We start from the raw sequence: 26814 nt of genomic DNA, 5'->3' as shown, positions 1-26814 counted from the left end.
GGAAATTTACTCAGAGACAACCCTATATATTCATTAAACAACAAAGTAATTCAAAAGGCATTCTTAGAAATCTGAAAAATCTGACTTACGAAATGACCACTGAGTTCAACAATGGGTCAAAGAGTGAAATGAAAATTCCCAGGACACAGAAGGTAGAAAATCCTACAGCTAACCATGTCTTTAACTGATACAGGACACACACCACCAGAAGCCCAGAGAAACTTTAAATGGATTTAAGCAAGTTTCCACTGTTTAGGTACATTCTACAAGATCATTAACTACCTATGTACAATCATAGAAAATAAGGAGAGAAAAAAAGGTTCTCTTCCATAATGTTTAGGAAATGGGTACTTATGATCCATAGAGCCCAAGTAGAAAACGAGGTAGTTAGTTTTCAAATCTGTCTAAGAACTACTGTGTTCAAAAAGTTCATCAAGATATAATCAACTGTCTTGTTAGCAAGATAGTAAGTCCCTCTGAGAAAGTACTACTTTTTAAGGAAAACAAGAAAAATGGCTTTAAAGCCTTACATTATTTCCAACAAGAAAAGTAAGCATAACAATCACAAATCTATTACATTTCTCATCTAAAGCCTATATTCAGATTTCTAACTTAGCCTAGTTTCTTTCAGTTACAGAAGATAAAAATTCAACTCAAACCAACTTCAAAAAAAAAAAAAAAAAGGAAATCTGTTGTCTCACATGATTCAGTTGTGTGCTGAACCCAGTTGCTTCAATAAATTCTTTAGAACACTGTTCCTGCCTCTTTATGTCTTAAATCTATTTTCCTCTGTCTTTTATTGTCAAATATGCCTTCCCCACGCAGTGGTGGAAGGATGCCTCCTGAGAGCTCCAAGAGGATTTTCTACCATTTGCTAATTTTAAGCAGTGGTGTAATGTGATCGGGTAGTTAGCAGAAGTCGGAAGCATCATTTTCATATATAAGTGCCACCACAAATACTGTTTTGTGTGTATACATATAACCAAAGTGGAAAGGGAGTCTCTTTCTTCCAGTAGCTTCTCCTAAAGTCTCAAACCTACACCGACTGAGCTTAAGTAAACTCGACCTCTGAATTGTTTGCTCTGTCCAAGGGTGTATCATACTGACTGGCAAGACTTGGATCACATGCCTACCCCTGAAGCCATGGTGAGTTCAATCCTCTAAGATACACTGACCAAGAACAAAGGATGAGTAATCCCCTCAAAGAGACAATGAGCAAAAAAATACTTATTTTCCACTCCACAGATAAAATACCATCATAAATTTCTGAATATTTCATATATTTCCTTTTAACAAAATGACATTTTACAGTTTAAGTAAGTTTCACCCTCTGTAGGGATAGGTACTGTACTGTGGTAGATGCTCTAAAAGTCAATGGGAAATATGGCAAATCTTGTACCACCAGCAAAATCATCAAGAGTGTTTCTTGGCTCCAGACCCATTCCATGTCCTTCCTTCCTTCCTTTCTTTTTCTTTAGATCCAATCAGGTTAAAAATTCTTCTCAAAACAGTTCATTGCAGTGAAGTAGAGAGAGAAGTTACATCCAATAACTACACATAGGTTATAACAGCTATCCTGAAAATTTATGTAATAGCAGGGATGGTCACAAGAGGCCAAGGATAAAGTCCAGTAGTAACCAAAAAAAAATAGATAACTTCAATATAAAGTCCCAGGAAGTCCATAAAGTCAGGAAGGTAGGACCAGAAAGACAGGGTCCAGAATTCGGGAATTCAGAGGTTTAATAAGCATGACTGTAGAAAACAGGAAACTGGTTCTAAGGAAGAGGATATTCTTTACCATCTTTTGAAATTGTTGCTGAATGCTGAATATTGAAAAACAAGATCTCACCAACTGGAACTGTATTTCCACTCAAAGGTATCAACAGGGTTCCCAATGTGTTTTGTCCTATTTGAAGAAAAGGAAGATGACTAGGGCTTTGCAAGTTTTAAGTATGTGAGAACAGGTGGCCTAAACAAGTCAATACTAATCATGAACAATTATGAGATCACTGCTTCCAATTTTTGAAACAAATCTTCTTTTAACACATTTCTATTTCTGATACATAGAAAGATAAGGCTAGAGGCCACAATGATGGGTAGATAACGCTCTAAATCATAGGGAATATAGCATGGCCAGCTTACTGTTAGATCCCCCACTGGCTCAACTGTGTGTCTTCTCAGTTATTACCCTCTCTAGGAGACCATGTGATTTTGGAGTGGGGCTCAGTTCAAATCTTTAGCACTAAACATTGTTGATCTACATATCGGAAATTAAACTAATTTAATCCTCCGGTTATCTAAAAGTTTTGGGATAGCTGTATGGTAACAATTAATGGTGAGTTCACAGCAATACCAGTTTAATAAAGGTGATTTATTTAGTGAAAAGTCACTGAGGATCTGTAATGTTCCAGGTGCTGTGCTAAATGTTAACATAATACACACACACTAAAACAAATAAACTGTCAAATGTGATCAGTGTTATTTACAAATGCATGAGAAATGTGATCACGGCTACAGAAAGTATAAGGATAAGTAGGTATTTGTCCATTTGAAGAGGTAAAAAAAGGCAATTGCTGGCAGAAAAAACAACATTTGTAAGGATACAAAAGGCATAATATACTTGGTAAAAAGAAAAAACAGAGTTCAGTGTTATTGGAGCACAAGCATGAGGTGATAGGTGAGTTATAGATACTGATAAAGGTCAGACTGCAAGGAGCAATGTATACACCAAACTAATTTTGTTTAAATTTTAAACTTCAGTGAGTCATGAGGTCTTGTCTTAAAAGAAGTGAGACAAGATGGTCTCCTTCACTTCCATTTAATTTTTCAGTAATATAATTGCTCCACCAGCATTGAAGGAGGACCAAGGTGAATGGGAAGTAGGTAGGAGCCAACTGGCCACACAAGAAATAATGAGATAGCAGTGGAATGGAGAGAAACTGAATTAAAGAAATAGAATTGGTGGAATTTGGTGACCAATTTCAAGTAACTGAGGAAACAGTACAAACAATTGATAGTACGTCCACAACTACTAAATTTGAAAACTATGAAAAAAGTGAAAGCATTCACTAAAAGTTAAGAAGATGGAGTGTTGTGTGTAAGACTGGTAACAGATCACCAAATTCATGCTCCCCTTCTGCCCAGGCATCCCAGTGGACTACACTTCCCAAACTCCTTTGTCCTTGGCTGGATACTAAAACAAGGGCAGTTGACTATTGGGCTCAGGAGAAATGTCTGGAAATATGATGGAAGACCATCAATACATGATTCAAGTCATAAGACTGAGTGGGGAACTCCCTTCAGATCACTACCAGACCTAATTCATTGCAAGGTACCAAATATTTATTTGATTATATTATTCTTACAAGATTATAAGATTAAGAAACATTGAAAATATAATGATACCTGATACTGAAAAACAACAGCAAGGAGTATCTAACACTATCATTTCTCTAGCATCTGTGGTCAGATGCAAGAAATGTAAAGGGCAAAACAGGAAGTAGCTAATGTTGCTTTTTTCTACCCTACAATCACATAGCACATATGTAATAACTGATTTTCTCCACTATTGAGTACCTACTAAATAAAAAGTTCAGATATTGTGATCATATTTATTTTTTTGTATCCCACCACTTTGCAGAAAGAATCTGAGGCATCCCATATGCTGTATTCTGCAACATATAAAAATTTTACCCAACTGTTGAACTATAGCTGCACCTATATACAAATATATATTATTTAACATAAAGTGCAGACTTTACTATACTTTTCTATTTAAAGTGTTTAGGAGGAGGGTATAGCTCAGTGGTAGAGTGCATGCTTAGCATGCATGAGGTCCTGGGTTCAATTCCCAGTACCTCCATTAAAAATAAATAAACCTAATTACCTCCTCCTCCCCCCCAAAGAAGTGTTTAGAATATGCATTAATCTACTTCCTTATTCATCTAAGAATTGTGACTAGAATGAAATAAAAATGGAAAAACATACTGAAATGCAATTTCTGAGAAAAAAAACATTCTACTAACATTTAGAAATGTTTCCATTAATTCCTAGCAGGCTGTTTAAGTCAAACTATACAGATTAAATAGTTTATGTCCAAACAGCTTTATTCTGTAGTATGACTGATCTAAGAACTAAAAAGCCCGACCTGAAAAACTACTACTCACAGCAAAACAATATTAACACTATACCAGAAACTGCTCCATGAACATTTTAAGAATACGGGTGGGGGAGGTGAGGAATAACGATACTTTAGCCATCCCTTGTTTCATTCTTTATTCAACTACTTCCCATTTAAGTACTGACCAAGTTTGCCTTCACTTAGTTTCAGAGAGCCTGCAGGCAAAAAATTATAAGGTGTCTGAATTATCTATTTAAAACTTTAAAGGCATCTGAGGCATCTGCTATATTTTATAGACTTTGAATGGATCACTGTCAACTACTAGAAATGTAGGCTCAATGATCCTACAAGCCCAAATGGCCACTCTGTACTCAAATGAAAAATGTCACGTGAGTTCTTTGGCCTTGGAGAATCTAACCCAGAACTGGCTTATTTATGTGAATTACATGCTTTAGTCACTAATAAATCTTACAACCATAATCTATGAAGAATCAGATTTTCTTTATATTAAGTTATGGGAGTCAATGATGACTGTGAGGTAAGCTGCTCAGAAAGTAGTCTGTAAATCCAAATCAATGAGGTAAGCCTTTTAAGAACATTTTTCTCTTAGCAACAGAAGGAACGGTACTTCAGTTTAGATTTTATTTCCTTATGGAACATATTCTAGTGGTAAAAATGACTGAGTATTTTGTGACTCTGAAATGCAATAATTAAAACATAATCTGTTCCTTAAGAACTTGAAATTTTTCTAAATTTGAGATGCTCAACTGGGATATCCCAAACTAAATTATAATTACTTAAAGAGTAAATACAAAACTTACGCATGCACCTACAATATCTGTACAACATGAGAACATAACCTGAATATAATATCCAGCTACAGATACAAACAATTTATGTCTTAAAATTTAAGATGCATCTAAATCACAAAAAAGATAAATCTTAATTTCTTGGAATGTACAATTGGATTCTTGACATCTTTTAAAATCCTATGGGTTTCTCTAAAAGGTCCACACAAAAACTACTACGAATATTGAAGAATTCAGCAAGGTAGCAGGTTACAAGACTAACGTTCAAAAATCAGTTGCATTTCTTTACACTAACGATGAATCAACAGAAAAAGAAAGTAAAGAAACAATCCCCTTTAAAATAGCACCCAAAGTAATAAAATATCTAGGCATAAATCTAACCAAGGAGGTGAAAGACTTATACATGGAAAACTATAAACCACTGATGAAGGAAATTAAAGAAGACTTTAAAAAATGGAAAGATATCCCATGCTCTTGGATTTGAGGAATCAGTATTGTTAAAATGGTCACACTGCCCAAGGCAATCTACAGATTTAATGCAACCCCTATCAAATTACCCAGGACATATTTCACAGAACTAGAACAAATCATAATCAAATTTATATGGAACCACCAAAGACCTAGAATTGCCAAAGCATTACTGAAGAGAAACAAAGAGGCTGGAGGAATAACTCTCCCAGACTTCAGACAATACTATAGAGCTACAGTAATGAAAACAGCATGGTGTTGGTACAAAAAACAGACATATAGACCAATGGAACAGAACAGAGAGCCCAGAAATGAACCCACAAACTTTTGGTCAACTAATCTTCAACAAAGGAGGAAAGAATATACAATGGAATAAAGATAGTCTCTTCAGCAAATGGTGTTGGGAAAACTGGACAGCAGCATGTAAAGCAATGAAGCTAGAACACTCCCTTACACCATATACAAAAATAAACTCAAAATGGATCAAAGACTTAAACATAAGACAAGATACAATAAACCTCCTAGAAGAAAACATAGGCAAAACATTATCTGACATACATCTCAAAAATGTTCTCCTAGGGTAGTCTACCCAAGCAATAGAAATAAAAGCAAGAATAAACAAATGGGACCTAATGAAACTTACAAGCTTCTGCACAGCAAGGGAAACCATAAGTAAAACAAAAAGACAACCTACAGAATGCGAGAAAATGTTTGCAAACAATGAAACCGACAAAGGCTTGATCTCCAGAATATCTAAGCAGCTCATACGACTTAATAAGAAAAAAACAAACCCAATCCAAAAATGGACAGAAGACCTAAACAAGCAATTATCCAAGGAAGACATACAAATGATCAATAGGCACATGAAAGAATGCTCAATATCACTAATTATCAGAGAAATGCAAATCAAAACTACAATGAGGTATCACCTCACACCAGTCAGAATGGCCATCATTCAAAAGTCCACAAATGACAAATGCTGGAGAGGCTGTGGAGAAAAGGGAACCCTCCTGCACTGCTGGTGGGAATGCAGTTTGGTGCAGCCACTGTGGAAAACAGTATGGAGATTACTCAAAAGACTAGGAAAAGATTTAACCATATGACCCATGAATCCCACTCCTGGGCATATATCCAGAAGGAGCCCTACTTCAGCTTGACACCTACATCCCAATGTTCATTGCAGCACTATTTACAATAACCAAGACATGGAAACAGCCTAAATGTCCATCAACAGGTGACTGGATAAAGAAGAGGTGGTATATTTATGCAATGGAATACTATTCAGCCACAAAAACCGACAACATAACACCATTTGCAGCAACATGGATGTTCCTGGAGAATGTCATTCTAAGTGAAGTAAGCCAGAAAGAGAAAGAAAAATACCATATGAGATGGCTCATATGCGGAATCTTAAAAAAATAATAATAAAAGAACATAAATACAAAACAGAAACAGACTCATAGACATAGAATACAAACTTGTGGTTGCCAAGGGGGCAGTGGGTGGGAAGGGACAGACCGGAATTTCAAAATGTAGGACAGATAAACAAGATTATACTGTATAGCACAAGGAAATATATACAACATCTTACGGTAGCTCACAGAGAAAAAAGTGTGACAATGAATATATATATGTTCATGTATAACTGAAAAATTGTGCTCTACATTGGAATTTAATAAAACATTGTAAAATGACTATAACTCAATAAAAAAAAGTTAAATAAATAAGTAATATTAAAAATGGCAGACTATACACATTTACTTTCCCTCTTCCCTAAAATCACATTAAAATAACAGAACTCTGAACAGAGGAGACTAGATGGTGAACAGTACAGACTGCAGTACTATGATATATATAATAGTAGCGACTGAGAATGAGGCAATCAGCAGACCAGAGAATTTTCTCAACTTAGAGGCAGCAAGTGGCAATATGATAGTTCTGAAAAGCTGCAGAAGACCACAGCAGAGGTGGAAACTACTTTATGGCAGATTCGCAGAGGGAGACAAGTTTGGAAGGAACAAGAACAGGGAAAAACAGGATGTTGTGGGCTGTAATCAAGGCTGTAAATGAAGGGACTTTGCCGAGATCAGTCAGTGAGCTCTTCCCTCAAGACTTTCTCTTCCTTCTCACAGAAGACTAAGCAGAAGCACCTGCCTCAAGAGAAAACCAATGAAATGCTTTCTGAAGAAAGTGAAGAATCTTCAGGGCAGGCTAAGACTCCTGAGAAAGGCATAGCAAGGAGATGGAAGTAAATCCAAACTCTACACCACTACATATGGAGAGAAGGAGCACATCTGAAGAGAAACCTGACTATTGATATAATTTCAGTTAAGACATTTTGCCTTTCTCAGAAATAAGATCTATATCTGATCAATTTTCCTATAATTATGGTCTACTGAGTTGGCCATTAGTATTAACAAAAATACCTGTGTTTCTTACAAGTATTTTATTATAAGTTGTAGGGGCTATAAAAATTAGAAGTTTTGTCTTCCACATGTAAAGAATAAATTCTGCTTATTTCATAATTTGTAAGACCCTCTCTTTTTTCCCACATTAACACCTTTGAAATTCAAGTGCTTCTTGAGATAAAGGGCATCAAACAGTGTGTCAGTCAGGAGCAGGTGTAACACAGTGTTGCCACTGCTTTCTCATGCACTTACTTGGTTGTTATCCCAAGGGGCATGGCTGGACAAACAAGCCCTCGACATTTCAGAGAACAAAGTACTTAAGTAAGGATAGTGAGACCTGGTTGTTGACTTAAAATTTCCATTGATACCTGCTGTCAAGAGCACGAAAACATCAGCATCAGAACATACTGAAGGGATGTCAATGGTTTGGAAGAAAATCCCAGAGATAGTTGGTAGAGTGCACTTCTAAAAAATGCTCCATCATCAATACTCTCAACAGTAAAAAGGGTGAAACTGTGTAGACAAACTAAGACACTAATGACTTTCAGTCAAGAAGTGGTTTAGAAGACTCAGAACTTTAAAAAGTTTTAGTTATACCTTAACTTATTTTGCTTTAATTTCCCTTTTATGTATTGACAAGGATTAAAATTACATCTAACTGAGTCTAAATATTCTAAATGATTAGAAATATTTTTGCTATGGTATAATTGGCAGTGATTTTCTTTTTCTTGGTGATATAAAAAAAATGATACATCTTATACTCAAAGGCACCCTACATTTGCTAAGATACAGTTGCTACCATTTCAAGGAAATTTGGCATTTTAGCACAGGGAATACAGCCAAAATTTTATAATAACTATAATTGGAGTATAACTTTTAAAAATTGTGAATCACTATGTTATACACCTGAAGATTATATAATAATGTAAATCAACTATACCTCAAGAAGAGAAATGGAAAGAAAAGAAAATTAAGCTATTTTATTATTTTTAGAACAAAATGTTGGGCTCCTTCTAATTGATGAATGTGTATTTGAGATTTGTAGTTAATAAATTGGGTTCCTTGTCTACCCAGTTATTCTAATATTTTCTAAACTCTTTGTCACATTTCTGCTACTATCACATTTTCTCCCCAGAATTGTATGGTTCACTCACGAGTTTTGATTCTTTCTTGATTACAGATAGAAATAACTAAATATGATGTTTTACAAACAGACATATGCTTAACATAACACAATATCCGTAATTTCCTACTTATTTAAATCAATAAAAATTAAGCATATTTTAATATATTCACCCTTCTTTGATAGTACCTCTGATTTCATGTTAATCTACCTCATCTTTTACTCCTAAATATAAATGGACAACCTAATAATCTTTTATTTCAGGAAAACCAATAGCAAAAAAGTGAAGGATCAAGTTGAATAAATGGGAAAACTGACCCATGGTAGAATAGAGGTAACTCCAGAAAGGAGAATATATAACAAAAATTGTAACTGGTTTTTCAGAGGATTTGAGGTGGCTATTGTATCCACAGAGCAAGAATAAGCTGGTATGGGCAAAAGCAGCAATCATAGAACAAGAATCCTTGCAAAAATAAAAACCTGATCCAGGCACATATTTAGAGAAATTTCAGAATTTAAGTAAAAACAAAAGTTTACAGATTACAGAGAAAAAGGGGGGAAAAGATTACCTAAAGCAAGACTAATACTGGAGCTTCACTGTGTTAGTTTTTAGTTCTCAATGCTAAACAGGAAAAAAAATGCTTTAAGATTCTGAGAAAAAAATATTGATTTGAACCTAAAATCCTTTACAAAACTAATCAAAGAGCTAAGAGAATAGACTGAAGATAGACTCTTTTTCAGATAAGCAAGGAGTCAAAAAAATGAACTTCACTTGCAGCCTCTTTAAAGAAACAACTTTCTAAAAAATTGGCAAACACTACAAGATACTGATCCACTACCCATTCTCTCCTCTATTAACAGGAAACTTATTTTATTGAGGATACTATACTGTAGCTAAAATTTGACAGACTCATGTATAGCTTGAGGGCCATTGGGATGTAAATGGAAGTCACTAGGTGAGGCTTATGAGAAGGTTCCTTAAATGTTGTACACCTGAAACTTTTAATTTTGTACATCAACTATACCTTGTTTTTTTTTAAAAATAATATTTAGGGCTCTACATCCTCTTTTAAACTTGTATTCTGCAATTTTAATTTTTTTAATCTAGTGTTTATAAAGTAAAATTGCATTCTAGTTTTACATTGTATTCCCTTGATCTTAGTCAAACTGTAAATATTTTATATTTTCATGGTTTATTTCTATGAAATATCTATTCATGTGTTTTGTCCAGTTTTCTATTAGGTTCTTTTTCTTTTTTATTCTTATATTTTCTGAAAACTAATTTGGTCAGCTAAATATGTTTCAAAAACATTTATTTTTTGTAGTTTATCTTTTGATTTTATAATGTCTTTTGACAAGGCAGTAATCTCACTTAACACAATTGAATATAGCAACTTCAAGAAGTCAAGGAACCTTCAACTTTGTCTTCGGGGTAATTTAGGTGTACTCATCAAAGAATGAGTAGAGAATGCATTTTTAGCTTAATTAATAACTTTTAAATATTTAGACATGTTCTGTGGTCCTTCATGGTAAATGCTTACCTCAGGCCCTGAACATGTGAGGAGTATGTTTGCTTCCAGGATGTGCGTTTGCCGCACTCCCAGCCTGCCTTTAGCTTCCACTCCCACTGCTCCTTGACCAGTTTTAATAGCTGGAAAAAAGCAACCTAGGCTTGAAGAAACTTACAAAGGAGAGTTCCACACAGAATAGCTCCAGCATGAACCTGATATTGTCTACATTTCCAAAGACTGCATTTACCCACTGTGGGATGCTTTCTATACAAGACTTCCCACCATTGCACATAAACAGACACCCAGCAGCCAGACCAATGCTTTTTAAATATAAAACTGATGATGCCAAGCTCTCGCTCAGAACCCTCCGATGGCTTCTCATCATATCAAATAAATAAAAAGTTCTTTCCATGGCCTTTAAACCCCATGTGATTTGTTCCCTGGTCAACTTCTGGTCTCTTAGTTGCAATTCTACTATTCTCCCCTCTACTCACTCCACTCCAGGATGCTGGCCTCTGTGCAAGTCCCCAAAAACACTATGTCTCTGCTGTGGGAACTTTGCACAAGACATTCCCTTTACCTGGAGTGCTTTTCCTCCTGATGGATCACTCCCTAGTTTCATTCCTGTTCAAGTGTATCTTTCTCCTAAATGCCTTCACTGATACTTTATCTGTATGTGCCCTACTGTGTATTTTATTTTTAAAGAATTCATCACTACATCACATCGTATTATATATTTATTTGTTCCTGTTTATTAACAATATGCCTTACTAAAATGTCAGCTCTATGAAGACAGGTACTTTGTTTAGTTCATGTTTGTATCCCTAAAACCCAGAACATGCCTTCATATGATAACTAAGTATTTAACAAATGTTTATTAAAGAACACTTCACCCTCATACTTCGTGACAGGTGCCCACAGAAACACGACAGCAGATAAATGTGGGTCACCCTTTGTTATCTGCATCCATTGCCATGGGCACATCCACAGCTATGACAGTTGGACCCCAACCCTGGAAGCATTTTAACAATGGGAAAATCCTAACCTACGGCTGTGGGTTCAATATCTTGATATTGATAGGACCCTATTATTAAAGAATAAAGGATCTCTTTCTCTTGGTTTCATCAAATTCAGATTCAATAAAATAAAAAGAATTTGCTTCTTGAGTTGGGGTTGAGGGAGTAAAAAAACACCTTAAAAAGTACCTCTCAGAGAGGGATTGAAAATAGGCATAAGGTCAGGGTCAGTAGATTTTACTTTTTACTTGGTACCATTATGTACTGTTTGAATTATTTTATCCATGTGCATAAATCCCTTTTGAAATTAAAAAATGGAAACTTTACAATAAAATAAAATATTTTAATATTTTCTGGAAAATGTATATTAAAATTTTTAAAAACTGCTTCTTCTCTCTCTCCTCATTTCCCCCTTACATGTACAGTAGCATCTTCGATAACAAAAGGGCTCCAACTCTCCTGAAATACCAGGGTTCATTTTTAGTTCACTAAGTCTCTCAAGGAAGTTGAGACTTCTTATCTATCTTTTTTTCTTCTCATTGCAAAATCAAATATGATCTATTTACGTACTTGCTTCTGCTTTTAGACTATGCCTTCACACATTATCTAACTAGAAAATGCAAATATATCTTCATTGTTAATTACAAAATTTTTTTTGAACCAGTAATATATTCCAAGCACTTTGTATTCGCATGGAACAAAAGATTACAAGATTTACCATTAAAGAAGGACCTCTACAAATTTACACTAGGTAATTAACCCAGAAGAAAACAGAATGAGTTAATAGTGATTATAAAAACAGTCATGTCTTCATGTGAGATATTTTTTTCTAGGTTAAAAATTAACAAATACTAAGTATATAACTTCCAAGAAAAAGAATCAAATGTATACTTACTTTCATTTTTATTTTGTGTGTTACAAGCATGAAACTATTTTATTTTTATATTTTAATTGAAGTATAGTTGATTTATAATATTATATCAGCTTCAAGTTACAACAGAGTGATTCAATATTTTTACAGGTTATATTCCATTTAAAGTTATTACAAAATAATAGATATAATTTCCTGTACTATACAGTATGTCCTTGTTGCTTATTTATTTTATACACAGTAGTTTGTGTCTCCTATGTCTCCCCTCCCACTTTCCCCTCTCCTCACTGGTAACCACTAGTTTGTTCTCTGTATCTGTGAGTCTGTTCTGTTACATATTTTATTTTATTTTTTAGATTCCACATATAAATGATAACAGAATATTTGTCTTCTTTGTCTGACTTATTTCACTAGGCATAATACTCTCTAGCTCTACCCACAAGTGAGAGATTGTTTATTCTAATATTTCTAATAAATTTAATTTTTAAGGAACTTTACTCTGTTTCTGCAAGCCAGAGAAATATATGTATATATGTATGTGTAGGTGTGTGTAGTATGAAAATAAATAGAAAGAAGATAGAAAAGATGCTCATAAAATTATTGACAGTGTTATGTCTCAAGAGGGGAATGGAGATGGGGAAATAATGAGAGATCTCCACATTTTTCTGACTATAGGTCTCTATAGCTTGATTTTTTTAACAATGAGATATATTTATGCTTTGTGTAATGTGATCATGTGTATCAATGACTAATTTTTAGAGTGTTTTAGAGTAATTACAACTAACATTTCCAAAAAAACAAAAACAAAAGAAATAATTTTAAGGCACTGAGAGCTTAGTATTTAAATACCATGGAAAATATTAGTATTAATTTTTCTGTCTTTATGCCTAGATTTCTACATTGGTATAGACTATAAAGTGTGGTCACCCTTATTCCATTATAAGAGTAAATATATTAAAACAAATCTGATTTCTATAACCTTATGATATTGTAATGTATAGCCACTTAAGGGACTATGATGGGGGAGAAGAAGGAAGTAATAAATAAGTTACAAACATGTATTTTTGACATATTTCTAATGTATTCATGTATCAGGAAAAAAAGATGTATCTTATTTCCTAATTATCTCTTGTACCTTTCTAACTGGTAGACAAATTTAAGGGAAATGACAAAAGTGCCTGATTGGTCATTACCTTCCATATCCATGAGCCACTTCCTGAAACCTAACTGATGGGCTATCATGTGGAACATTTCCCATCAGTAGTTGAAATTACATTTCGGAACCTCCAACATGTTTCAGAGTCTTAGGATGAATAATTAATGCAATTGCACTCACAGACCTTTGTAATGAGCACATATTTTATAAGTAAATAACTAATGTCCAATACCAAATGAATACCAACGCAACAGAGATTTCTGGGAAGTAGGCTTGGTGTTTTGTGTGAAGTCTAAACCTGACACTGATAGGCCAATGTTCACAAACTCCCTCTTTTATTAGTCAGTTTTTAGACCCATTTACTGAGTGTGTCAGTTTAATTCTCATACTGGCAAATGAATGTTGTTTGTAGCTCATGAAAGAGAATGGAATTAGCTGTATCATTTAACCACAGGAAGTCGCAAATAATGTTAACTGATCAGCTGGCCATAAATTTATTCTATTTAACTGTTGAATTATGCATTTGGTACACTGCACCTGAAAGCAGTTTTCTTCTCCTTTCCCGTATTTGTGTCAGTCTTTTCTACTTTGTGAATCATCTCTACATTCATAGAGGATATTACATGAATCAAAAGTTTGTGCATATGTATGTATATGTGTGTGTGTATGTATGTGTGTGTATATATATATACACATATATATATATATATAAATAAAATAGTTCACCCTCAAATGCCTACATGAGTTTGAAATATTTTTCCATTTAATTTAATATTTTCTTAAAAGCCAGACTTAATCAAATCTAATTTAAAGGCCCTGCAATTGCATTAAACCACATAACTAAAAGAGTATTCATGGAATTAACCATTTTCTCTAGTCAGTACCAAAGAAACCATACTTCCTGAATTACCTCTGTTTTTACAAGTTTTCCTCACCATCTACAGATTTTTTTTCAAGTGAAACTATTTCAAATGATGATAAGGTTGTTAAAATTTTTCCATTCACTTAGGACACATAAATTATGCCTCATTTTCTATTTGCTTTGAGAGCCTCAAGTGAAGAGAGGGAACTTGTGACACAGTATTTTGTAACATTTTACAGAAAATACCCGTGAAGCGTATTGGCCTAAGGCAAAGGAAGGCTATTGGTTAATGCGAAGAATCTACTAGAAGCAGCATGTTGGATTAACAGGGTCTGAGCTTGGTCCTGCACAGTTACTGGGAGAACATGGAGAAGTAACTTGACTTCTCTGTATCTCAGTTTCCTCATGTGGAAATAGGAATAATTATTTCTCTCAGAGCTGTTCTTGAAATTAAACAGTGCATTTAAAGTGCATAACACACACAGTAAAGGCTCAGTAAACATCAGTGCTCTCCACACTCTCTCCCGTTCCCTTGTTCAGTTACAAGTATCACATCTAAAACTCCCCGATATCATCTCTCACAAAGGATTGGTATGAATTCTACTGTGCAAGATCTGAATATTAAGGCAACCACGCTCAGGTCAGCCTGCTTCCCCCTTTAACTATACTTTCCTTTCATAGCATTTGTCTCAACTAATTAATGACTCTTAAAATGTAATTTCTGTCTCATCTAAGCTGTGTCTCCATGAAGACCATGTCCATTTCTGTCTTCCTTCATTGCAACCTCAGAACTGAGCACAGGTACTATCATTTAATTGGTGCTCACTAAATGAATGAATAAATGAATGCCCAAGTCTCGGTCTCTAAACTCCCTATGGTCAACTGCCTTTTACCCAAATCATGGCACATTTCATGATGAAATAGACAATGAAAAATACAATTTCCAAGACAAAAAAAAAAAAACCAACATGAATTTTTACCAATACATAATCAAAATCAAGTTCAGCATTTCCATGTGTTTCAGAGAGAATGCTTTTAAAGGGTTAAATGCATCATCTAACATTGTTGGTCACTTTCCAAAAAAAATACTGATTCTACTTCAATTATTTTACAGCTATTCATGTGTGTAGGTTTTGCTCAAAAGATCAATTGGTAATGATCTTACTATAAGAAGAACATAAACATCATTCTTTGATTTGTTGCTGAAGCTGTTATTTGCAAAGCCTCAGGCTGCTGAAGACTTTACTTTCAACTCAAGTTTTACCTAAAACCTCCTTTACTAAAGGAGGGGAAAAAATTTATTAGCATTCCATTCTATGAGTTGTCTGCTGCTGCCATTATTTATATTAAATCAACTTTAATCCATTAAAAATAAACTGTTTCAAAATGATGGTTGAAGATTCTCTCCCAAAAAAGCAGCAAACAAGTAAAATACTGACTTTCACAGACCCCACAGCAATGTGAATTTTATTTTTAATGCATGTTAAGTGAATATTCTAAAACTGTGAAAGAAACGTGGCCACACTACAGAGCTGGGAAAGGACTGAACTCCTTGCAAACTTTGGATACATATAAAGGAGTAGCAATGGTGAAAACTGTTCAGTAAAGAGAATTCACAGTAGTTAGACTTGCCAAAAACAGATTATTTAAGGATGTGAATACACACTGACAGGTTTAATTATAAACATTCCTATAAGGCTTTTATTAGGTCATTACAATGTGTCAGACACTTTGCTAAGCACTTTAAGTAACTTATTTTCCCCTTAATTCCTATTTTTTACAATGATCCTACAATGTAATAATAATTACGTTTATTCTGTAGATAAATAAATGGAATCCTTGTTAACAAGTAAAGTAACTAGGACCTTAAATGTGTCTCTTTCCAAAATTTCTGGTTCTTAATGGCTATATCACACTCACTGTATAACTCGAAGGGTTAGACAACCCCAAAATGAGAAGCACTTCATTGGGATAACAATTTCAAAAGCACAAAGTTAAAAACGTCTGCTTACAAGTCAGCAAATCTGTAATTTAAAATCTGAGCACAGGGAACCTGAGCAGTCTTTGCAAATATCTCTGACATTGCTGCTTTCTGTGGTCCCACTAGAGTAACTCAACTACCATTGTAAGCATGTCAGCAAAGACTAGGAGATGTCCCTATAGTCCCAAGTTCTACGTGCATCTCCAAGGAGACAATCACCGGGGCTTCTTTCTCCTAGAGTCAGAAGAGAGCTAAGGAAACATCACACACACACACACACACACACACACACACACACACACACACACACACACACACACAAATAGCTTCTCCTTAAAGCCCAAGGCAGAAACTTCAAATTTCTTGGCTTTCCAAAGGGGCACAGCTAGGAAAAGTTAATCAGAACCCACTGATCCATCAAACAACAAGAGAAAGTTTCTCTGGGGTACTAGCTACGTGAAATCCTTGGGCCAGCAGCACAATCCCTCTGGGCCCAGCTGTCCTGCAAGAGAGCTAGCCACATGAGGACATTAAATAGCTACCAGTTTCTGTAATGAGAGGACCATCCTAGCACATTTAAAGTCTCAGAGAAGAGAATCTTCTTCCCAATAAATCGTACTTGGCCAATTCATCCCTTACTAGCTCAGGAGAGTGAGAAGTATCTCTACAGATTGATAAAAGATAAAGAGCCAACATAAAAGTGGGAGAACTTAGGAAGCACATATCCAAACTGTGAACAAACAACTGAAATAATATACGATCTCACTAATACTCAGTGAAATTGAAATTAAAACAAACCTAAGATACCAGATTCTTAAGAGTGAAATCCCACTTTGGGAAATATATCTGACAATAATAAAAGCATTAGAACACAGGGATATATGTACAAAAATTTTTAAGTGTTAAAGGAAAACTGAAATCAACTCGACTGTCATCCACAAGAAGACGATGAAACACACTAGAGAGTGTGTTTATTCTGTGCACTATGCACCAGCCAGTAAAAAGAATGTTTTCTATTAATCTGAAGATCTACAAAAAAAAAGCAATGTGTGGAACAACAGGAACAGTAGTATTTTCTTATTTAAAAACCCATTTACGTGTGTATGTGTTTGATACATTTTTATGGACATGTAGAGAGGTGGAGAATGTCACACATTGCACTATTAACATGGTTGATTTCAGGGAACTAAAAATAGAAAAATATGAGAAAATCATTCACTTTTCCTTTACATCATTAGATTGTTCTATGATACCAGTAAGATATTATTTTGGAATTTTTTTTTAACTAAAAGGAAAAAAGTGTTACATAAAACTACTTTCAATATAGCACAGAGCTGACCTTATATGAATTTACATACTATTTTTTCAATGTTAAATATCCAAAGTGACTAGATTAATAGATATTAAGTGCACTGCTACAATTTATTTCTATCAGGAAAATAAAAGATATTAATCATGTCCATCTACACATAATTTCTAGCCACCTACTTTACTGAATGAATGTTAAAGTTATTTTATGGTCATTATTTTATGGTCATTTTTAATCATCTCCACTTTTAAAAAAAATGAATATTTAAATGCCAACTAAACAAGAGAAAACAAACCTAGTCTAAATTCAGAAGGTTTGTATCTTCTAAAATCTCTTAACTTGACTTTTTTAGTTCCTTTAGGAGAAACTGAATTAAATGTTAAAATAAAGTGTCACTCCCATTCCCTTTTCTCCCAAAAGGTTTTCTATCTTCTCCTGAGCACTATAAGAAAAACTACAGGGTTTCAGTTGTTGGAAAGAATTGTTGGATCAGTGTTAAGCTTTTGGAGATAAAACTGTTCCTAGTTTTTTGAAAAAGCTGAAATAGGAGGACAGTCCTGGAGTATCAGACTCCCACTGGGATGTGGCAGTCAGAGAGGAACAATGGGCTCCTGACATAACACTCCCTCTGAGCTTTGGAGTGTTCAGATTTCCTGGGTTAAGGGAACTTGGAATACGAGCAAACATATGTAAGCATCCCAAGGAAATCTAGAATAAAAAGAAAGATAACCATTCAACATATCTAATCCATTCTACTCTTCCACCATCTTCTATTTACTTTAACCCACTGACCCATGGGTTAAAGGAAACCACTCTCTCTCATTCTCAGGAAATTACTCCAAATTAAGCTTAAAAAAAAATCTGTTCCCTACAAAATGGATCCAAAAATGCTTCGTTCTTTTCCACCCCTAATTATAGCTTACCACGTATTTAAGCAAATTTTTGGTTCTTGATTTTTGTTTTTTCATTTCTGGTAACTCCTCCATTCGATTGCCTCTGTACCTGTTTTGACTTTCTCTAATACTTAGGACCAGAAGCTGCACTCAAAGTTGAAATACTTCATAAACCACCAAATACCCCATATGACAAAATACATGTTAAACGTGGACGATTCCAGAACTTCAAACACACCATTATCTTACAACGGCTCAGTATGCTGCAGCTTTTCACACTGTTTTAACTTATCTTTGCATCATAATATGCATGCATTTCTGAAATATTTTTTCACCTATCTATGGTCCATTAGGGTGCTCCTCCACAACCAGGTGAATGTTATTTTTCATACTGTAAGTTCATAGAGGAGAAAAATATATATAGTATAATTCCCAAAATTAATGAACAGTTCTTAAATAATCTAAGGAGATAAATATATACACACATATATTATTACATTTTTAAGAGTAAATGTACTAACATACTGTAAGTGTTACTATTTCTTTTTTTTTTAACTGTTACTATTTCTGTACTTGTGTTTTATTACAACTGACTGACACAGGAATATCTATACTCTTAAGAAAGTCTTGCATCAAACAGCTTGTTTAGGCGATAGAAAGTAGATTGTCCAATAATCATTTTGAGAAGGTTCTGATGGTTTTGAGATTCTTTTAAAAAGAAATTTGAACAACAGCAAACAGCTTAAATCTACTACTACTACTACTACTGTAAATAAGCAGTTAAATGTGGCCTTTTCTCTGCAACTGAACAAACTATGAGTCCAAATGTCTGCTCTAGAGAACACAGAAGACATTACTAGTAAATCTTTCTCACATAATGAGGACTTTTCATTATTATTACACATGCATTTACTAATTCACCAGGCATTTACTAAGTGTCTACCATATACTAGGCACTGTACTGTCAATAATGTGGGGTATGAAATCAGACTCATTAGAGTTTAAATCTTGGTTCACTCTCTATTAGCCGTGTGATATCTGAAAGTTTCTCACTATGCTTTAAAATGTACAGGACTCACTCTTTTAAATAAAATAGATACAATCGTAACACTTAGCCCAAAACACTATCATTTGAGAGTTAAGCATTAAGTAATACAGTTGTCAGTATCTAGCAGTTAATAAGTACTCGATAAATGTGAACTATTTTTATTATTATTATCATTATTATTTCATTAGTCCTGTCTTGAGGATTTCCTGTTACACACAGTAAGTGATAGGAGAATAATGGAGAGGATAGAGAAGAAAATTCCATGTCAGGGAACAAGTTATGCAGGGATAGGAGAGAACACAGTAAACCTTGGTATAAAAGAAAAGCAGATAACTGAATTTAATGTTTTTAAATTGCAGCCTTGGGGAAGAAAAATATTGTTGCCGAGATGCTAATATTATTCCTGAGATGCTAACAAGGGAGCCATGTTAATTAGCAAAAGACAGTGTCTTATCTTTTTATCTCCAGGCATAGAACAGTTCCTGGCACATGGCTGATGCCTAAAAACATTAAGGAATAAACCCACAAATGAATACAAAATATATATTTGAACATAGAGCTCTTGAAGGTTTTCATGTATCATGCGGACATAATCACATTTGCATTTTAGAAGTATAACTTGGTGGGCAGTGTCGAAAATGAGCATTAATGATGAGAAACTGGAATTAGGAGAATAATAAAGTCATCACTAACGCAGGTAAAATGAGACGATGACCCACACCAAGGAAATACCAGTGAGCACAGAAATAAAAAACACTAATTCAAAGGATATCTAGAATGCTAGATAAAATTCTTTCATGTGGGCAATGAGAAGGAAAAGAGAACAGCAATGATCTCAACGTTTATAGGTTAGGTTATGGAGTATGTTAAGATTCGGGTCATTAAAATAGAAAGCAAGGATAGAGAGCAAATGTGGAAAGGGCATAACGAGAAGAGAAATATAAATGGATACTGAGGTGTTACGAAATAAACTCCAAAGTCATAAACACGTAAATGATAGTGGAAGTTGTAGAAGTGAGTGGGATTATCCAGGCAGAGCACAAAGAGGATGAAGAAAGGAAAGACCAAAACTGAACCAGGTAGAACATCGACTATTACGGTGCTGGGTAATTAAAGACTATTCCACCAGAAGTTCCCTACGTGTTCACATTTCTCAAGAAGAAGATAAGACTAAGGAGATGATAAAGAAGGTGGTATCAGAAATGTAGAAGGTCTCCAAGCAAATGGACTTGGAAAATCATGGGGGCAGAGAAATTTTTGAAAAGATTGGGATGTGGGGGAGGGAGAGTACCAGCATTGTTAAATGCTGAGATGTCCACAGAAAGCAGACAGAAAATTTTTCCACTGGCCCAAATGCATAGGTAGTCCATGTGGGGCTTAATAGTTTCCACTCCTTCCAGCCTTCTTCCTACAGCCTTGTCAACAGAGTGACATTAGCAATCTTTTGCATTTTCGCCAAGCTTATGTGTGAGAAAAATACCATCTCACTGTAGTTTTAATTTGAATTATTCTCAGTATGAATGACACTGAATATTTTTCTATTATTGAAGGCCATGTTGTACTTTTTTATAAATTGTTTATGTATTTTAGCCCCTTTTCTATAGGGTTTCTGGGTTTTTTCCTCTCAATTTTTCAATGTTCTTGATGTTTTGGCGATTTTAGATCTTTGACTTTGCTCATGATGTTATTTTTGATAGCAAAAAATCTTAATTTTTATACAGTCAAATTTATCAATATTTTTTAATTCACCATGATTTGGAATCACATTTAGAAAATCTTTCCCTAAACCCAGATTTTAGCAGGACGTGGTTATTTTCCCCCAGGTCCTACATGGGTTCATTTTTTACTTTTAGATATAATCCATTTTAAGTTTATTTTTGTTTATTGGTATAAGAAAAGGATATAATTTTATCTTTTTCCAAATAACTATCCAGTTATCTCAATACCATTTATTAAATAGTCTATCTTTTCTCCAATGACTTGACCCTTTTCTCATACACTTAAATTCCATATCTACTTGGGATTATTTCTGGATGTTTCAGACTATTCCACTGGTCTGTCTACCTATCCATGCAGCAGGCCCACACCACTTTAACTACAGAGGATTTGTGGGGGATTTTAATACAGTGGAGCTAGTCCCTGTCATAGCTTTTCCTTTTGTGTCATCCTAGTTATTCTTGCATGTTATTTTCAACATGAACTTGGCTATCAACTTGTCTTACTCCACTAAAAGGCACTTGTTGGTATATTTATTAGACTCATATTAAATCTATAAATTAACTTAGGGAGCACTGACATTTTGATAATGTCAAGACATCTTACCCAAGAGGGAGGGATGTCTTTCAATTTGTTTACATCAGGAGTGTTATATCATTTGCCGCATGCAGATGTGGCCCATTTATTGTTAGGTTTATTTATAGGGAGCTTTCCTTTTTGTTGGTGGTGTTGTTGGAGTTTTCTCCAAATGGAAATTTTAAATTTTTAGCAGATACGGGATTTCTGCTACATGGAACTTTTCATTACATCTCCTACCAAATTATTACTTGTGTATATAAGGGTAGCTCAAGCTTGGCACTGCACTATTCACATTTTGGGCCCAATAATTCCTTGTTGTGGGGGCTGTCCTGCTCATTGTAAGGTACTTAGAAGGTCAAACCTCTACCCACGAGATGCCAGTGGCACTAACATCCCCAGTCATAACAACCCAAAAAGTCTTCAGACATCACCACGTGGGGGAGGGGTTGAGAGTGCCATCGGTTAAGAAACACCATTGTATATGAAGTTTATTGGCTTTTGCACATGAATTATATATCTCACAATTCTGATTAATTGTTACAGTCTCTGCCTGCATCCTGAAACATTTGAGAATTAAAGCAAGAGTGAGTCAGGAGTCCAAAATACATCTAGTAAAATTAACATAGGAGAATGTGGCTCATACCTGCAGGCCTATGAGGATTTCTAATGTTAAGCCTAGAGTTATATATGACCCCCAGTCAAGTCACAGGTAGCAGAGGAAAACCACAGGCTTGTCCAAGTACGATAGGTTCTTCTCAATCCCTAGCAGAGAGAAGAAGCCTACAGCCAGGTTCTTTTCCAAGAGAAAGAGAAGACGGAGATGCTGAGCATGAATACCTAGTTTCTCCTTTAAAACTCTTCTAATAGATTAAAGGGAAATAGACAGGTGAAGAGCTCCCTCCCAAAGAAAAACTCAAGAGTAGGGTATGAATGTGCCTTTGAACACAAAGACCTCACTCAAAACCTTCCCCAGTAATGTTGAAGAATCACTAAAAGTATCTCACAGGTGCCTAGGAACAAGGTGACTTGTTTCTGAGCCAGCATTTTTACCGCCTATGCCCTGGGTGAAAATGAGCAGGGCTTCATACTCATGTAAGCCCAGACCCTCACAGCACCAAGGCTACCTTGCAATCTAGAGCTCAGTCAAAGAGAGAATAACTTTGTCCTCAAAAGCCTGTCGCACTTTCTTCTTGGATGCCCAATCAGCCTAGCTTCTGCCCAAAGCATCACCACACCTTCATAACACAGCTCCTCCTTCAACTTCCCTTGGGGCTCTGAACCAGTTCCATAGACCAGTCAGAGAAACAGTCTTCATCCCATCACCTCCAACGTCCTCACCAACTTGTTCTTTCCTCACCAAGAATCCATGAACAATAGTATTCCTTTGTCTCCTTTCAGTTGTCAATCTCGCCTCCAAAAGCCCTCATATTATATTAGCTTTACAAATAGATGCCCCAAGGACTGCCAGTTCCACAAACAACCAGACTCTGAATCTTGTGATTCACAACAAATACTTCCAAAGGTGTTCACTATTTACAATTTATTCTCAGTAATTCAACAACAGTTAGGAAGCATTTACTGCATGGCAGGCATTATACCAGAACAAGTACTCCAGAGGTAAAGCCACACCCTTAGTTATGTCATGGCCCACAGGACTGGAAAGTTTGGGCTTAGTATATAAGACTATGTGCTTACCCACAATCCTGGAAAGTGATGTCAGAACATCAGGCCACTTGGCAATTCAGGGCCCTCGTTACACGTTCTACTTCCCCAAATTGTGAATTTCAGTACCTCACTGTCTCAGCTCCAGACAGACCAAATCACAGGAATGACATGTGGAATTCCAGATAGTGCCCCATCATCAGTTGCCTGAAGAGGTAAAACCAAGCTGCCAATATGAGTTTCTGCCTGTGAATGCCTCTGAGGGATTAAATAATATTGTTATTTCAAAAGACAGTTGTAATGATCCTCCCCTTCCCAATCCATCACTTCTAGAAATCATTAGCTTGAAAGCACTCACCAGAAGCTGTATCTGGTAGCTTAGAAATGATTTTGGTATTATTGCCTTAAAATATGTACCCTGACCATGTTTCTTCAATAATTTGAAACATGCATATACATGGCTAATGATGAAAAATGAACGTGAATTTACACAAAAGGAGAAAAAAAGCTATTCTGTAACTGAGCACAAATTTAGGCCCTGAGTTTCCGGCTGTCACAGAAATAAAAGGAAAGGTGATTTATCACTCATCTCCTGCTAACTTTGAGGAATTTTTCCTGTAAATATTTATGTTAATAATGTTCAGCTACATAAATATACTCAAAAAAGCTGTTCTACAAAAGATGCAGAAATATAGTTTATAACATCATTTCTTTAAATAATAAAAGGGCTGTAATCACAGCAAAGGTCAGGTGATGTGATCACTGGCTTTAAAGATGGAAAGGCCATGAGCCAAGGAATGCAGACAGGCTCTAGAATTTGAAAAAGAGAACAGATTCTCCCCTGGAGCCTCCAGAAGGAACATAATCCTGCCAATAAGTGAGTTTTAGCCCAGTGAAACCTATTTAGACCTCTGATTTCCAGAATTGTAGGATAATAAACTGGTGGGGTTTTTAAGCCACTGAATTTGTGGTAATTTGTTTGCAGAAGCTGTTAAGAAACTAATCTAGAAACAAAGGAGAAAATACATGCAAAATGGTAGTACAATACCCGACACACTGAAGTACTCAATAAATGTTATTGTTAACATGACATTGATGGATGATAATGATGCATATTTTTGTTCTGATAATAATTTCCAGAAAATTTGACTATTACATTAAATTGCATGGAATTGCCAATATTTGATCATTTTTGACTTATAAAAATTAGTTCATACAGTCCAACCTAACATTTCTAAGCCTACTGCTAATTCATAGGAATTTAAAAACAAAATTAAAAGAAGATGCCAGTCTCCTCAAAGTTTGTCTTAATATTACCTCATCAACTCCAACCATCTCATAAGATTGTCATAAAGATTCAGTGAGTTAATACATGTAAAGTAGTAACAAGAATACATGTTAGTTATTATTACGCTCTTTAATGTAAGTTTAATGTAAGGGACTTCATTTGTTTTATTCACTGCTGTAACTTCTGCTTGAAAAATATCACATTTTAATATGTTGCTTATTAAAAAATTCAAACCGACTTCCGGGAGAAGATGGCGGAGTAGAAGGACGCTTGCAGGTCACCCTCTCCCACAAATACACCAAGACCCACATCTACAGACCCACTCAGCCAACCAGAGCACCTGTGGCACTCCGACAGAACATCGCCCTCTTCAAAAGATAAAGACGCCAAAAATCTGGTAGGAGAAAAGGAAAAAAGAAAGAACAAAAGGCAAAGCAGCGTGGGACGGGTCACGCGGGGAGGGAGTGGCAAAGGAGGACTGGCGCTCGCTCGCTGGGTCTCCCCTCTCCAACTGAGAAGCCAGCGGGACGGAGGGGGAGCCTCCGAGGCTCGGATCTGTACAGAGCAGCCCTTGACTAACAGAACTAAGTTAAACGGGCACAGAGCGTCCCCCTGACACCCAGCCTGAGACGCGGGCCAGCAGCCGCGGGCAGGGCCAGGCTGCACAAGCCGGGCGGAGGACGGAAGTGGCTGCACGGAGGCAGCCCCGGGGGAACGCAAGGGGCTGCGCGCCGTGGCTGTGGGTGCACAGGGCAGAACAACCTGGGCCCTCCATAAATCAGCAAGGTTGATGTGCTCTCGGGGGAAGGGTGCACACCCCCATCTCTGAAAACCCGCGGAAAGTTTCTGGGGGAAGAGAGGCGGGGCTCAGGCACAGCCGCCATATCCTCCGCGCTGAGCACTCAGGCGGGGGCGGGGGCGAAACCTGCGTCTGCACCGAAGGGCTTAGCAGCCTCAAAGGCCAGACTGAGACTGGCCTGCAGCCCGGGACAGATAGGATCCTCCATCCTGGTCCCTCAGAGAACTTGCTCCACAAAGACAAACAAGGAGCTGGGTTCTGGCTCGGAGCAGGGACAGGGCTGTCCCTCGGTCTTCCCCGAGCCCACCTAGGGAGCGCCGACCAGGGCGGAGCGCGCAGCCGCACAGAAAGCGGAACTACCGGCGGCGCAGGTAGAGCGAGAGCGGCCCCCCGCCTTTTGGGCAGGAACACAGCCCCTGACCGAGGTGCTGGGAGGGGGCACGACCCGCCCTCCTACCCGGCCAGTCTGCAACATCTGACTGCGGCATCCGGAGGGGCAGCGACCCGCCTGCCCACAAGAGAGAGCTGCACCTGACCCAGTGTTAGGAGGCGCGATCTGCTTGCAGACAGGTGCTGGGAGCAGCACAGAAGAGGGCGCCAACGGAGGGCCTCTGAAAACAGCAAGCTGAGCTTCCAAAACAGGACGAAGACAGAAAGACTTCACATTAAAAGCACACAGACTCCAGGAGAACACCGACAACCACCCCCCCCTTTTTTTTTTAATGTTTTTACCTGTTCTATTTTCTGTTACTCTCTTAATCTTTACTTCTTAATTCATTTCTATTTCTCTTGGGTTTTGATGTCCTGCTATTGATTAGACACAGGTTTCAAATACATCTATTCATCCCCCCCCCCTTTTTTTGTAAAGGTTTTAAAAGGACGTCTCAACCCGATTAATACTCTGCTTCAACTCACTCTTCTATTATTCATTATACACTGTTTTCAAACCCTCTTTCTCCCTTCTTTTAAAATTCTTTCTCTCTCTCTTTTTTTTTCTTTTTTTCCTAAGTTCTACTCCTAAATAGGCATCAGATAGATAAAATCCTTAAGGACCAAAATAAACAACTGATACTCCATAAACCACAGTGCCAAAGAGGTATGAGCAAGATGAAGAAGCAGAAAAACCTTTCCCAATTAAAAGAACAAGAGAAATCCCCTGAAAGAAAGATCAACGAAATAGACATCGATAGCCTAC

General features: G+C 36.3%; 1 long non-coding RNA gene and 1 other non-coding gene across 2 annotated transcripts in view; one reads left to right on the top strand and one right to left on the bottom strand.

The window, feature by feature from the left end:
• Positions 1–26814, bottom strand: part of LOC116662252 — a 288950-nt gene that overhangs the window by 158480 nt on the left and 103656 nt on the right. The gene's annotated exons all lie outside the window — the stretch shown is intronic.
• Positions 3791–3862, top strand: TRNAA-AGC. Its single transcript has one exon. It is a non-coding gene; the product is annotated as a tRNA-Ala (tRNA).

The sequence above is a fragment of the Camelus ferus genome, chromosome 3 (genome assembly GCF_009834535.1).
Source record: "Camelus ferus isolate YT-003-E chromosome 3, BCGSAC_Cfer_1.0, whole genome shotgun sequence".
NCBI classification, from domain to species: domain Eukaryota; kingdom Metazoa; phylum Chordata; class Mammalia; order Artiodactyla; family Camelidae; genus Camelus; species Camelus ferus.
This window is presented reverse-complemented; position numbering and strand designations above follow the sequence as displayed.